General features: G+C 44.1%; 1 pseudogene across 1 annotated transcript; it reads right to left on the bottom strand.

The window, feature by feature from the left end:
- Window positions 1–8,713: 8,713 nt before the first annotated feature.
- Window positions 8,714–9,569, bottom strand: LOC308429131 (inorganic pyrophosphatase-like; annotated as a pseudogene). Its single transcript has one exon. The product of its transcript is annotated as an inorganic pyrophosphatase-like (transcript).
- Between the last annotated feature and the right edge of the window lie 1,760 nt (window positions 9,570–11,329).

The following is an 11,329-nucleotide window of genomic DNA, read 5'->3' as shown; positions in this document are numbered from 1 at the left end:
TGGAACAATTTTCATATATCAATTACAATGTTTTGTGCTCCAGCCCTGTATTCCCCAAATTCCTGTTTTCTCAACATTTTTAAGTTGACTGATTCTTTTCCTCTTATTATTTTTAATTTTTTTTCATTCAATATATTTTGATATCCTTCCTCCTACTTTGACTCCTCCCAGATTATGCTCTCATCTTATCAGTCCTCTTCAAGTTATTTTAGGGCAAACTTTACATGGCAAGGGTCAGTAGGAAGTCAGTACTGTTTACCTTTAAGACGAATACAGAGGAAACAAACATTAACAGAACAGTGTAACATTCAATTCATCTTTTCAAAAGTGTTAAGCTGGCATGTTACCGCATACCTGTAATCACAGAACTAGAGAGACAAAGACATGCGAATCAGGAGTTCAAGACCAGCCTGGGCTACATGGGACCCTGTAAGCTTTGACAGTTTAGACTGTTTTGATTTTGAAAATTAGACCAAAGTGAAAATCAGAAACTCAGCAAGTATTCAGTAGATATTAAAATATATCAGCACACACACACACACACACATCAGTATCTACCTGAGATTTTCCTCATGACCCAGTTAGGTAAATTATTTGAATAAAGATCCGAGAAAGCAATAACACCTCCGTTATCCATTCTAACATGATGGCTCTAAATAGCCTAGAAGCACCTTACGCTTTGGGAAACAGCGGAATGCTGCAGTGAGCTTTGTGGGGGGATCTGCCGACAAAGCACACGCTCTCTGGAACAGTAAGTGGGCACACCACCACAACGGAAAGAGTTTCTAGTGACAATCCTTTTCTGTGCGGTGGCTGTGGCTGGCCTCCTGCCATTCTAGTCTCTCCCCTGGTCCTCTGCATTAGCCACTGATGGGGAAACACTGACTTTAATTAACGGGTTATAAAAGAAATGGCGGCCACTAGCAGAATTGAGAATCAATAGAAGCGAAAGGTAAAATGGAAGCATGTGGTCATCACAACCCACTGCTCAAAGAGATGCACGGTTGGATGGAGCGGCACTCACAAACCCAAGGCTGAGTTCTTTTAGTATGAACGAAGCTCCGCTCCTCAACATTGGGTCAACAGGAAAGTGCTTTGTTGGTTTGGATGAGAACGGCTCTGAAGGCTCACATATTTGAATGCTTGGCCCCCAGTTAGTGGAACTGTTTGTGGCGATTAGGAGGTATGGCTTTGTTTGAGGATGCATGTCAGTAGAGGCAGGCTTTGGGGTTTCAAAAGACTCTACCCGTTTCCAGTTAACTCTCCCTCTGCCTCCTGCTTACAAATCAACATGTGAGCTCAGCTGCTCTTCCCGCAGTGCCTTTCTCTGCTCTCAGAGTTCTAACCCACTGAAACCGTCAGCTCAACGAAAGGCTTGTTCTTTTATGAGTTGCTTTGGCCATCATTGCTTTATCAGCAATAGGCAAGCTGTTGAGACCCGGCACGGGCAGGGCACCAAGAAGACCCGCACCGCGCATGCGCAGGACACCAAGAAGCCCTACACTGGACCATGTTGTTTCTTTTCACTGGGAAGCACAGGCTTCCCTTGTACCTTCTGCCCTGGCCATTCCTGGGTTTCCAAGTCTACATGCTCCTTGTCCTCTTGGGTTCTGACTTCTCTGTCACCCTCTGGTAGATAAAGAAATGTGACCATGGTAGACCTGAAAGCATAGTAATACCGTGCTCCGATTATTTGAGCAAGACGCATGACAGGGCTCCCTGGAGCAAAGGTAAACTATGAAAATGTTACAGGCTTATAAGACAAGGGGTGGGGGAAACCCATTTCCTTCAATTGTTCTGGAAAGGCCGCCTCTATTTTCAAGAGCGTGGCCATAAAGTAAACAAGCACCCTCTTTACCTCTGCTTCCCCGTCAAGATGCCCAGGTGTGAGGAAAGTCTAGAGCGATGCATTTGCCAGACAAAAAGCTTTCGCCGTTATTAATGACTGGTAGCGCCCCGGTGTAATCAAAGGGCACAGCTGCCATGATATACAGCAATGACAGAGCCAGGGATCTTTCCTCCTCAGTGCCATGAGTCTAACAGCCAGCGGTGAGAACTCCCAGCACTGTATATCTACAAGATAAATAGCACCAGATATGAATATACGTATTGCTTACTGTCTTGAGAGGTATTGTTAGACCCTCCCCACGCAATCATTCTAAGTATGACGCCGGCGCATTTTTCACCATTTCTGTATAATCCTCCTGCTTTGTAAATGGCAAGAGTTTTCGAGGAGAGATTTAAAGCCTCCAAGCTGGACCAGTTACAATGGTCTGATTTGAAAACCCAGGCCAATGCTGCTGACAGCAGGACAGGCTTCTGGAGATTCATAACTCCTTTTACAGTGACAGGCGGCATCAAAGGGAGGAATCACCTCAAGAATATACCAGAAATCATTTTTATTTCTGCTTCTCGATCATGCCAAGATGATCTAAAGAGAAAACTCGAAGTCACTCATGATATGAATGTGACATGAAGGAATCCATAAGAAAAATTCACTGATGTTTTTATTTCTAGCTATTAGGCCATTTTTTTCCTCCTTTCTGCCTTGGTCTTACAACCCAGAAAGTGCCATATTTTGCTTTGTGAGGGGTTCAAGAAATGTATTTAATTGGGAGTTGTGGCCAGAATTAAATGACATACATGAAATGAGGTTGGGTTTCTGTGCTTACTCAGGTGTGAATTCAGATAGAAAATTCTACAATTACAAATCAGATTTCCATTAAAAAATAAAACGAGCAAAATAATGGAATGGTCTTTTCCCAAACAACAGAATGGTCTTTTTCCAAATCAATAGCTAAGGCACGTCCATGCTCACAGAGAGGAAGTCGGCAGCTCCATGACCTTTTCATGAACTTTCTGGGAGACAGAAAGATCATCCAAAGGTCAGAGGTCAGCATTCATGCTGGTCACCAGCAAAACATCAGATTTAGTGTTGGAATGAAAGGTTTGGGGTCCTCACCTACAAGTGCAAATTGAACTGGATTATTGTGCATTTTCTTACGTTAGCAATGACAAAGCAAACAACAGCCGTATATAAACCATGTGTATAGCATGGTCAATTTTATCAGTTCGAAAGTGTTATTTGGCCACCTTCAGGAAGCACCACAAGATTATAATACTGGGATTTAAATCCAGGAAACTACAGTCCATGAGGCGAGTTTTAGCTCCATAAAGGACACTGCAAACCTGCTCTTCTACGAGAGACTTTTCCCTGCCAGAAAGATCCACTAACTACTGGCACGTTAAGGGCAGTGCTTCAGTTAGTAATAAATCATGGTGGTCCTGAAGGAGAGCCTGGCTGTTGACCTTCTGAGGAGACAGGCTTAGCTCACAGTGTCACAGTGATCGCATAGAATGTGGCTCAGCTCCAGAGACACTTGGACGGAAGAGGCAACAGTGGGAACTGTGAAGACTATGGTTCGCTGCACAACAGAGCCCCATCTCCGACAGTTTCACATAGGTCTGCACGATGTCGGAATCCAAAAATGAAGACTTTTTGCAAAAGAGGTGATACAGGACTGCCAACTGGCAGTTTCTATGGTGAATGCTCTTAGCCAAAGTGAGCCCGACCAGATAGAGGCTATATATCTGTTACAGTTGATTAGGAAGTGACAAGGGACCCTTGAGAACTTTGAGAAACAGGTTAGAATCAAAGTTCATAGATCCTAGTTTCCTAGGCTGGCACGTTTTTGAAATCTCACCACTCAGTAATCTGAGGCAGGAGGATTACAGGTTTGAGATCCACCTGGACTGTGAAGTGAGAACCTAGCCCCCATCCCCAAAAGCAGCAACAAAGCCCCACTATTATAAAAATTCAAAACTGCTAGTTGTACTAAGAAAAAGGATTTTCAGAGAATCCGATGCTGTTGCCAGAGTCACAAGTAGGGTTGCATCCCTTTTTAGAGAGTCCCTCATAGTTCAAATGCTAGAGAGTTCTGAACTCTTTAATGAAAATAAATCCACACTGACATATATTGAAACCAGGGCACCAATCTTCTTGCACGTAAATGTGCCCTAACGACACACAGTGATTCCTGTCTGTCCACACTCTATCTTCTTCCATGTGTCGTTTGTCAAGCATCAAGCGAAAGGAGTGAGTTCTGGCGCACACTACGGCCACTCTTACTAACGGTTGTTTGTTTAGCTGCGGTTCTCACAATCTTAAAGTTTTTCATAAACCAGGCCTACCTGTGAGGGCTAGCGAGGACAGACATGGGGCTGTGGGCAGGAAGCTCTTAAGCCTGAAAACCTTGAAGTTCCTGTACCCCTTTCTCCTTTGGTTTTAAGGTTGGGGTGTTGGTAATGGGAGCAGAGCAAGTAGGGCTCTGGCCAGAATGGAAGCAGGTCCCTTCCAATTACAGAATGGAAGCACGTCCCATCCAAACACAGAATGGAAGCAGGTCCCATCCAATCACAGAACGGAAGCAGGTCCCATCCAATCACAGAAGGGAAGCAGGTTTCATCCAATCACAGAACGGAAGCAGGTCCCATCCAATCACAGAATGGAAACAGGTCCCATCCAATCACAGAATGGAAGCATGTCCTATCCAATCACAGAATGGAAGCAAGTCCCATCCAATCACAGAACAGAAGTACATCCATCCAACCACAGATGACTCTGGGACCCTAGGGAGAAATGTCTTGCAAGTACCAGCTAAACCAGAAAGATGGCAGATAACTGTGGGATGGGGACCTTTCTCGGGCACTAGACACTGTGTGGAGTATCTTCTCAGTCCCAGGAGAAAAACGCTCTTTGAGAAACATTATCTACTTGGGTTAGAATACAAGCTTTACCCTGAGTGAGACAATGGTTCCTGGACCTGTTGTATCGAGTCACCAGGCCTCAGTTTACTCATCTGTGGCATGGGAGTAAGGACAGTGGCTCAGTAGATGGAGGGGAGAGCTTATATGAACTCTGTACTAAATAGTTTAAGCGCCCTGCCCCTCCATCATCCACCACCCTCTGAAGTCTGCATCTTGCAGGTGAGGAAATGAGAAGCCACAGGGATGACTAACTTAACCCTGTCTCACTCCTGGTCAGAATCAATAAAAAGACTCGGCCCCGGAAGACCTGCATGGAGCCCTGGATCCGCTCAATGTCTGACCCAGAACCTGTGTTCAGGATTGATCTTAGTGGTGCTGTGTAAGTGTCCCTTCCCTGAAACCTGTGGTACTTATATAAAATAAATAAGACTCGAAACTTTTTAACAGGAGGAAAGTTTGCCCTTTTCCAGAGAAGCCCGAATGTTCTATTTGCAGTTACCTAGAGAGAGAACAAATTTGGAGTACTTCCTGAGGCCGACAGCCTAGGGTTCTTCTACACGTTTTCTGCCTTCCATAGAGGTGACAAACGAATTCTGAAGCTGCTCTGAGAAGTACGCTATAGTTGATAAAAGAGTGGACCCTCCTCCTGAGTTTGAAACTGTAAGAACTGATCTTGTGTCCGTGGTGTGGGGTCCCTGACACCTTGGTTCTCTCACCTGGAAAACAGGAGTGACTGTAAGAGCGTGACCCATCTCCTCTAGACTGTTGTGCAGATAAAGACTGTCCCCAAGGGATGGTAGATATTGCTTTCCTTCCTTCTCCATTCAAGCAGCCACTACATGCCAGCCATGTGCCTTGGACTTTTCAGGACTATGATGGGTCAAGAGGACTGGGGTCCACAGAGCAGGGAGTGAAGCGTGGAGCTGAGAGGCTGCTAGGGTTATTTAAATCTCCTGAGGTGACTGAGGCTCAGCACTGAAATCAGATACTGCTTCGAAGAATCTGGTAATGCTAAAGATGGGGGTCTGCAAAAGTCTTCTGTCCAGAGAAGGAAAAGATTGGGAGGGACTCAGGATCAGGAAAGCATCTCATGTCTTAGAAACATTAAATTTTACCAAGGAAAGGTTTGTGCTAGCAAAAAAAAAAAAAAAAAAAAAAAAAAAAAAAAAAAAAACTATTCAATTCAGAAAGAAATGTCAAATTCAACGAAATACATTTAATATTAAACTTTTTATTTAAAGTCTCTTTTTAAAGGAAATGCAGCACATAATATGTGTTACAATAATGGGAAATTAACCTGAAGAAATAAATATTATGTGTGTTTTTTTCTTTATAGGAGAAGACAAGAAGATTTTAAAAAATCTATTTCTCTGGCCATCTATTCTCATCAATTTTATCTAAGAGCACCGGAAGCAGCTCAGCTCTCTGCCTCTTGGCCCTGTTTATGAATTCGGCTTGGCGTTAGGCACGAAAGTAGAAAGCTGCGCTCGGTGAAAGCCCATTGCTATCTTGTAGACAGAAATATCACAAACTGAACCCTGCCCTGCTAGCATGAGGCTAAAACAATTCTTCCCGATGCCATCTGTCCTTCAAGGTCAAGTCCCCGCACAGCTGCATTCTAGGGGGGATTGGGATCACCTGAGAGACCCCGGGTGGCGTTTATGTTTGAGATGTGACCTAAGATGAGAAGAAAGGAAAGAGCAACATGATACTTAACAGGTTCTGGTCCACGGTCCACGTGACCGCACATTTGGCTTCCTGTAACTTCTAAATCCATTCTGTTCTAAGCGGGCTGGGGGAATTGCAGGCATTCCTCCTAAACAGCTGCAGAGGGTAAGCCCCGCTGGTCGCCTAGCTGCGTATAGCCGGCCACAGAGGCCGGGGAAGCTCTTGTTTTTATCTGGATCTAGATGTAGAGATTTCATTGCCCATAGTTTTTATTAACTGCACAAGTGAGCCTCGTTCTATGGAAACTTTAAAGCCAATCAGACCTTTTTTTTTTTTTTTAATTATAGAGATAGACTCTCATAATTTTCCGGGGTCCATACTTAGCATTAAAAGGGAAGGCTAGGCTGCGCTTCACAACAGCATGAATGAGCCTAAAGGGCATTATGTTAAATTCACCAAGGCAGATGCCGAAAGGCTAACTTAACACGTGACCTCAGTTACACGTGAAATGTCAAAAGTTTTTCAAATTCAGGGCAATAAGATAGTGGTTATGAAGGGCTAAGAAGTTGGGGGCTAGGAGCAGGGGAGTTGTAGGCCAAAGAGTACTGACCTTCAGCTATGAAGCAAGTAACGACCTGATATTTCAGCCATGCATGCTGAGTATAATTTGCTGAGTGTATCTCAAGTATTTTCAGTACACACACACACACACACACACACACACACACACACACATACATACATACAGCAATAGGGATGTTAGCTAATTTGACAGTAGTGATTGCTTCACAATCCATATATCAAAATATCACATTTTACACTTTAGCTATACACAGATTTTATTCATGAATCAAAGCCCAATAAATGAGGATGACGGTAATTACTCACCATTATGTTTTATTCTTGTGCAGAGATTTTTTTCTAGGACATTCTAGCTAATTTAATTTTGTTTTCTTTTTTAACATTTAATGTGTGTGTGTGCATGTCTGTGTGTGTGCATGTGCGTGTGTGTGCATGTGCGCTGGGCAAATGAATATCATAGGCAGCTCTTGAAAGTCTTTCCTTTTCCTTCTAACATGTAGGTGTGGGGGATTGAACTCAGATCTTCAAGTTTGGCAGAAAGTACCATCACACACTGAGCAATCTCACATGGTCCTCATTCTTCTTTCAAAGATGATTCTTCACCAAGAGCTTGGACAAAAGGGCATATATTTACACCGTGGACTTTGGCAAACACTTCCACTTCCAACCATCAAGGCAGATAGTTAAATATTTATCAGCTCTGAACCCTAAAGTTGGTAAGAGTCATCTCTAGACCCAACAATAATCAGTAAACAGTACGAGAACTGTGTCTACTTTAATAGGACCCACCACACGTCTCCAATAACTAGACAGGAATGAATGATGCGGTCCAGAGAGGGAGAAATGCAAATGAATGCACCACTAGGGTTTTCTTTTTAATTGGTTTATTGAGAATGTTTTACAATGTATCTTATCATGTTCTCCCCTCCTCCTCCCAGGTCCATCCCTCCCTCCTCCCCTCCCCACCCAAATCTGTGTGGTTTTGGTTTTGTTTTTATTAAACCCAACAAGTCCAACTTGCGCTGAGCCTACATTCTTAGAGGTATGGCTTTCTGGTAGAACATGATTGATTTGCTGGGGGCTGTACTCTTGAAAGCTACTTTTGCCCCAGAAGCTACCTTTTGCTATTAGTTCTTCAGCTACATGCTTACCTCCCTTCTCTGTCTTAGTCAGGGTTTCTATTCCTGCACAAACACCATGACCAAGAAGCAAGTTGGGGAGGAAAGGGTTTATTCAGCTTACACTTCCACATTGCTGTTCATCACCAAAGGAAGTCAAGACTGGAACTCAAGCAGGTCAGGAAGCAGGAGCTGATGCAGAGGCCATGGAGGGATGTTGCTTACTGGCTTGCTTCCCCTGGCTTGCTCAGCTTGCTTTCTTTTTCTTCAGTAAAAAAATTTTATTTCCTAACACAGTAAACACATGCATCCAATAAGTGCCCACCTTGCACATCTATGCACAAATGACTTCCATGTCTTCATGGCTTTGAGAGCTAACACTGAGTAAAAGCTGTCTTGGTTGAGATAGGAGGTGTCTAGGTGGCTAACCTGAATGTACTGGACCAGTCACAGCAGAATCAACATCCTTAGATGAGCTACAGAAGTCCTGAGCTTTGAAAAGCTGCTACACGTTTGCATCTAATGCTTCCAGGTAAACAGGATGCAGCCGTGTCAGCTTATATTCCTGGGGAATCTGATCAGTTTTTCTGGTGATGGAACCATTTAACCACATCTGTCGGTAGTGAGCAGTGGCGGTGGCAAAGCATTCACAGTGGCTTTGGCACCATCAGGGTCACACTTGTAGGGGCTCTCCGACACTGGTGTTTGTGCAACGGATTCCTTTCCCGTCTGTTTTTTTAGTCACTAATGCTTTTCAATAATCATGGGTGGTTTTGATAATGTCAATCGCAAACTCCTTGTCTTTCAATTCTGCACTGAATGCAAACTCCTTTTCTGGTTTTCCATCAGGAAGCTTAACACCTTCTAAGCCAACTAACAGTAGCACTAAGTAGCCAGGTCTCAGCCGTTCAACTTCAGAAACATCGTTATAATCGGCTGTGTCCGGATCGTCCACATTGACGGCAGTGACCTTCCAGTCGATCTCACCCTCGATCATGGCTAGTGTGCCCAGGTCCTTCACTCTGATTATCTCATCTCTGGCACACACCTTGCTTCCAGTTTCACAAACATCAATTGGGTCGTTGTCACCACAGCAGCCAGTGTGTTTGTCTTCTGTGTTCTGGGTCTTTCCATGTCTCAGAGATGGCGCCATGGTCCCAGATATGTCCTTTACAAGGGAACAGATTCACAACATAATAGAGCCTTTCCTTTTTCACATCTTGCTTAATTGAGTTTAAAGGGTCCTTTGAAGCAATCTCCACTTTTGCATTTGACCAGCATGGCACCTCGACCACCATGTGGAACACATCTTTGTCTGCGTAAATTGGAACATCATGAAATGGAGAAATATACTGTCCTTTGACATTTTTTGATGAAGACGCGGTATTAGAAGGTGAAGGGCACAGCGAGCGCCTCGATTCTGAAGCTGTTCATGATGTCTGGGATGCGCTGCAGCCACCTCTGTACCTCAGCTTGCTTTCTTATAGAACCCAGGACTACCAGCCCAGGGATGGCTCCACCCACAATGGGCTGGGCCAGGGATGGCTCCACCCACAATGGGCTGGGCCAGGGATGGCTCCACCCACAATGGGCTGTGCCCTCCCCCCTTGATCACTAGTTGAGAAAATGCCTTACAGCTGGATCTCATGGAGGCATTTCCTCAGCTGAGGCTCCTTTCTCTGTGATAACTCCAGCTTGTATCGAGTTGACACACAGAACCAGCTAGTAGACTCTCCGTGTTAGGATTTCGTCTATACTAAGCTTGCATGACTTTATGGCTCTTAGGCATACTGACACAGTCTCTGCGAGTTCCCTGTACCGCCCTGTCATACCCAGAAGACACCGTTTTCCTAGTCATTTACTATCCGATGTTCTTATACTCTTTCTGCCCATCTTACACAATGGTTTCTGGGTTTGGAGGATGGCATATGATCTAAGCATCCCGTGTAAGGCTAGTATCTGTCGTCTCTTTTTGTTGCGCCTTTCCTGGAAACGAGTCTTTGTTAATTACTACCTAGTACAAGTAGAAGTAACTCTGATGAGGTTCAAGAGATGCATTTATCTAGGGATAATGAAATGTCAAGAGTTAGTTTAATCTTATGTCCACTTAACACAGTAGTAGTGAGGCCCGTAACTCTGTGTAACCATGTATTCTTGGTCCAGCAGTGTTGCTAGGCATGGGTTTCATCTTATAGACTTGGACTTACATCCGATCAGAACGTGGTTGGTCATTCTCACTCTGTACCACGACTGCATCAGTGGGCACGTCTTGCTAGGTCAATTTCTATTTTTGGATTTATTTTATTGTGGGATTCACAGCTGGGTCCGTGATAATTACTTTTCTCCTTAGGAAGCATAGCATCTTCTAGCACATGAGATCTAAGCACTAGCTATGAAACCTGCAGGTCTCTCCACGTTCTGTGAGTCTCACATGTGTGGTCTTTAGCAATACGGTCTTACTGTGAAGGTTGAGAAAGTAGCCAGTAGCACTAGTGCTAGCCTGAGATGCTGGAAGGTCTGTGGGATCTCATTGGCCAGCTCCTCCAAAGGAGGGAACTCATTCCTGGCACCAGGCTTCTTATTTGTTGGGTTGAGGTGTAGAGTAGGGTATTGTTATCCTGTTATAGAGTAACTCCATTTTAACTGTCTGTATGGATATGAATATATTTATATCTGTAAGCTACAGTGGTAGGTATTCTTCCAGATGAATGTCTCAAAAGATCTTCAGTACTATTTATGCCTCCCTTCACCCCAGTTTAACCCTTACTGTTCCCCCACTGTCCTTTAAGCCACTGTGTCATTGCATTCTGTCTCCCCTCCTCTTCAGCCAAACCCCCCACACAGCCATTCTAAATAAGAAAACCCAGACCCAGAAAGACCAACGTTGGATGTTTTCTCATCTGAGGACGTTAGCTCATTTAGAAAACTCAGAGGTCAGGCAGGGTACAGCTAGTTTTAATACTTTATCTCTTTGTTAAACAGGTAAGATTAGCTAAACCTCACATGACCATAGTGGGTAGCTGGAGCCTTCCAGAAGTGTTGAAAAGACAGAAAGACAGGGTGAGGAATCTCCTGAAAAACACTCCTCATTGCTACACCTATCTGTTATTTTTTCCTTCTGAGAAGAAAATGCACACACACACACACACACACACACACACACACACCACATTTTACTTGAAAAACAATCCAAA

This window comes from Micromys minutus (genome assembly GCF_963924665.1).
Source record: "Micromys minutus genome assembly, chromosome: 13".
Classification (NCBI taxonomy): domain Eukaryota; kingdom Metazoa; phylum Chordata; class Mammalia; order Rodentia; family Muridae; genus Micromys; species Micromys minutus.
The sequence above is the reverse complement of the archived record's forward strand: the minus strand, read 5'-3'. Positions and strand labels throughout refer to the sequence as shown.